At 42.7% G+C, this 5,000-nt stretch overlaps 1 protein-coding gene across 1 annotated transcript in view; it reads right to left on the reverse strand.

Moving 5' to 3' along the window:
• LOC139764642 (cyclin-dependent kinase inhibitor 3-like) overlaps positions 1-5,000 on the reverse strand; it is a 1,341,657-nt gene that overhangs the window by 846,746 nt on the left and 489,911 nt on the right. The gene's annotated exons all lie outside the window — the stretch shown is intronic.

Here is a 5,000-nt window from a genome sequence, read left to right on the forward strand (position 1 = left end):
ACTACCACTATGGATGTAAATGCAGCCACCTATATCTCCCAGTTTCCTATGACCTTTCTATCATATACAATCCTAAAGCCCTTCTTGGCGGTAGGTTCATCTTTTTTCACCAGCCTCCTACGTGGGACAGTGTCCAGATACATAAGAGACAATCTACCGTTTTCTCTCTCGTCTAATTGCTTGGAATCAGTTATCTCTCTCGTGAAAATCTAAGAGGTTTGTGACGCGAGACCTTTGCTTCCCTGAAGGCGTGTTCTGTCTCAGCAGGTAGTTTCCTCTCTCCATCAAGTCATACATTTGCTGTCTGTCTGAAGTTCTCTTTCCAGGACCTCACACACCACACTCGTCAGGGAGACTGGTACGTTCTTCAGCGGTTCCTCCCGGTCTCCTGTCATTTGAACATGACGTTGACCCTCTTCCATTCCCTCGGCCCCTTACCTCCTTGCAGCGACATCTTATACAACGTTTCAGGCAGTGTGTCGAGTTCACTGTCGCACATCTTCAGCACATACGAAGAAATTTCATCAGGACCATGAGTCCTATATTGGTCAAGATGCTATCATATTCTGTATATGTCTTCTCTCCACCATGAGCCTGATAAGGGTCAATACCCTTTGATATTCTGTCAGTGTCTTCTCTCCATATATTTCTATGCTTTGCAATACTTCCTCCCCTGTCCATCTCTGATGCAGAGGCTATACTGTCTTCAGCTGTGAAATGTCAACTTATGAAGTGGATTTCTAGTTCCTCGCGTATTCTCAAGTCGTCCTCTACAGCCTTATGTCCCCGGACTTGTATTAACAGGCTTCTGAATCTTGGCCAAAGGTCGGTAAGCTGGGTGGTTGGCTGGTGTCATCAATCATCAATTCATTCTATGCGAGGAGGAGGTTTTACACTTGTGGAGCCACCTCCACCACTTGAATATTGTCAATTATCGTACAACTTCTTAAATTCACGTTTGCTCTGTGCACTAACCATGTCCTCAGTCATTTTATTCCCTCCATCCAGAACTTAGAGACTGTAAAAGCACTTCCTTATATGATTCCTAAGAAATTCTTCAGTCTCATGTAGCGACCTCTGGTTGATCTAAACCTTAATCTTTTAACGAATAATTCACTGTCCTCGTCATGTCTGTCTCTCTTAAAAACATAAAGGTCTTCAGGTAGCGACCTCTGGTTGTTCTAACCCTACATCTTTTGAGGAACTTTTTCACAGTCCTCGTCGTCGATCTGGCTTAAAAACTCAAAAGGTCTTCAGGTCTACCTTCTCCCTAAGTGGGCAAATCTAAAGCTTCCAGCCTTTCCTTGTAACTTTGCTCTCTTAACTCTGGTGCCATCTTTACTGCCCTCCTTTGGACTTTATTAGCTCTTTGTGCCTCTTTAGCTGCGGCGACCAAACACGAGAAACATATTCTAGTTATATCATTATATATGAATAACTCTATATATTTCCTTTTCCATGTACTTGAAAGCTATGCTGATATCTGCCAGCGGACAGTTTGTCTCCTGTACTATCCTCCTAATGCAGGTCTCTGGTGGCAGGTTAAGGACGGTGTCGACTCCCAAGTCCTTTCCTCACACACAGAATCCTGAAGCTTAGTTCCTGCTGGATGATAATCATATTGAGGCCATCTTAATCTCTGCCCCATCCTCGTTACCCTAAATCTGACCATGATCGAATTTCATCAGCCTTGTATCGGACCAGCACAGGGAGTTTGTTTAGGTCCCCATGTATGCTGATGCAGGATTCCACACATTGCACTTCCCCCATGACCTTTGCATCACCTGCAAATATATGTAGGCAGGAGTCCACACCATCAGGCAAGCACATAAATCAAGAAGAGGAAAGGTCCCAGAACAGAAGCCTACAACCTTCTTCTGGACACCTCAACCCTATTAGAGGAAACTCCTCCGACATGTGTCCTATGTTCCCTTCCACTGAGACAATCTTCTATCCACCACGGTGTGTGATCACCTATTCTTCACAGTAGGGAGAGAAAGAGAAAGAGCTGTACCCTTGTGAGGCATCCTCTCATGTCCCGTACCTACGCCGGGATTCTGAGGAACCTAAGAGACGAAGCCCCTTGTAAACTGCAGCAGAGCAACGCGGAAGGAAGGAGGTGATGGACAGGATCAGGTAAACGGTGCTCACACGGATGCCTGCAGAACAAAGAGATTTACACTCCTGTGGACACCAGGTTAATCTCTGGTCGCCGGCGAAATCCTTTCAAGTTCCCAGACTACAAAGAGGAAATTAGTAAACCTGTTTATTGGTACCTGAATCAGAAGCCTGCTTTGATCTACCCTGAGTGACTGTGCTTATGAGGACGTAGCAAACATAAGTGGCTGTATGTGAATAGAGTAGAAGTGTGAGGGTTAGGTTACAGTGGTTATGGATAAACTGGATGATAATGGTGGTTCTTTCTACATCTGTGGCATGAAGTGATTTTCATGTGTGTGGGAGAGAGAGAGAGAGAGAGAGAGAGAGAGAGAGAGAGAGAGAGAGAGAGAGAGAGAGAGAGAGAGAGAGAGAGAACATGAGGATATTTTACACAGTAGTTGGTGGCATCTAAATCAGCAGAATGTCTTTGAATATATCCTACCCTTTTGTTTTGTTTTTCATCTCGAAACATCACGAGGAGATGAGACCTGATCAAGCTAAAACAAACACAGACGTATGGCACACAAGACGAAAGACGTATGGTACACAAGACGAAAGACGTATGGTACACAAGACGAAAGACGTATGGTACACAAGACGAAAGACGTATGGTATACAAGACGAAATATTGTATGAATTTTGTAACCTCAGCTGGGCATAGTTGGCTCTGACGACTGCATCAGAATCAGTAGGAGTTCCTAAAAGTGGAGCTCAGGGGCCATTACAGAATCTAGGTAATTACAGTAAACTCGACAGAGTTTAATGAAGTTATCTTATTCTCTCTCTCTCTCTCTCTCTCCAGACGACGTTGTGGATATAAACGGGTTCGTGTTCATGCCACTGAAAGAGACTAGCATTTTTGACTTTTTTTTTGGCAGAAAAAAAGAGAATGACTGCGAATGAAAAGTCAAAAGAGAGACATAAAGATGATGGAGTTTAACGTGTGTTGTGCAACGAAGTATATATGTTTTACGAGTGTAGTTCACAGCACAGTCCTATCAAGCAAGGAGGTGATGTTAGGATGGACGGATGACATGTGACCATTTCATATGATGATGGAAGCGCTAGATACACAGTGATGCTCCATCTTGACAACAATACCTAGATGGAAATCTTATCAGACAGGCTTCGATCTAATTGCAGAAAGGGGTAAAGAAAATGTTATATGTACACAAAAATTGACTAATACGTACATAAGCACATTTGTACTCGTAAATATGCACAGCCAAACACACACACACACACACACACACACACACACACACACACACACACACACACACACACAGAAAAATTGCATACACACATTTAAGAATACAAGCAAGCACAAATGCATACAGGAACGTAGCGTAACACACACACACACACACACACACACACACACACACACACACACACACACACACAGAAACACATACCCATACATACGTTATCATCATACGTAATATATATTCTCGTGCAGACCCGTAGCCCACAAGACCCTAACTACTTTGAACTACTGCACGTTACACCTTGAGGCGTCTGTCCGTTTGTTTACCAGACCTTTCAAAGACTAACCGTGTCACATACAGGCCACCAAATTATGGGCACAAGGACTCAAGACTCTGGGCCATTTTTACTTTTGTCTTCAACACAGCGCGTGGGCCTTGAAGCCAGCTTTGGAGCGACCAAAACGCCGCATTTTCAAAAAAAAAAAAAAAAGAAAAAAAAAATCAAGGATAACATTAACCTCAGTCATCATGACTACGACACCTTGAACTATGACGACCGACGAGTACCTCACTGTCATAGAGACAGGAACCAATGGCGCTACATCCTCGAGGCCGATAAACAAAGGCCACCCTCCAAAGTGATATAAACCTTTTCTATATACAAAAGCCACTAATATTAGCGAAAGTCTATACAAATTGGATATCTTTACTGTATATATATATATATATATATATATATATATATATATATATATATATATATATATATATATATATATATATTTATATATATATATATATGTATTCTTATGAGTCCATGGGGAAAATGAAACACGATAAGTTCCCAAGTGCACTTTCGTGTAATAATCACATCATCAGGGGAGACACAAGGGAGAAATATAACAAGTCAGTTGATATACAACGAAGAGACGTAGCTAGGACGCCATTTGGTAAACATGCGATTGTCCAAGACGATATATATATATATATATATATATATATATATATATATATATATATATATTTTTTTTTTTTTGCTTTGTCGCTGTCTCCCGCGTTTGCGAGGTAGCGCAAGGAAACAGACGAAAGAAATGGCCCAACCCACCCCCATACACATGTATATACATACGTCCACACACGCAAAATATACATACCTACACAGCTTTCCATGGTTTACCCCAGACGCTTCACATGCCCCGATTCAATCCACTGACAGCACGTCAACCCCGGTATACCACATCGCTCCAATTCACTCTATTCCTTGCCCTCCTTTCACCCTCCTGCATGTTCAGGCCCCGATCACACAAAATCTTTTTCACTCCATCTTTCCACCTCCAATTTGGTCTCCCTCTTCTCCTCGTTCCCTCCACCTCCGACACATATATCCTCTTGGTCAATCTTTCCTCACTCATTCTCTCCATGTGCCCAAACCATTTCAAAACACCCTCTTCTGCTCTCTCAACCACGCTCTTTTTATTTCCACACATCTCTCTTACCCTTACGTTACTTACTCGATCAAACCACCTCACACCACACATTGTCCTCAAACATCTCATTTCCAGCACATCCATCCTCCTGCGCACAACTCTATCCATAGCCCACGCCTCGCAACCATACAACATTGTTGGA

This window comes from Panulirus ornatus, chromosome 50 (assembly GCF_036320965.1).
Source record: "Panulirus ornatus isolate Po-2019 chromosome 50, ASM3632096v1, whole genome shotgun sequence".
Lineage (NCBI taxonomy): Eukaryota > Metazoa > Arthropoda > Malacostraca > Decapoda > Palinuridae > Panulirus > Panulirus ornatus.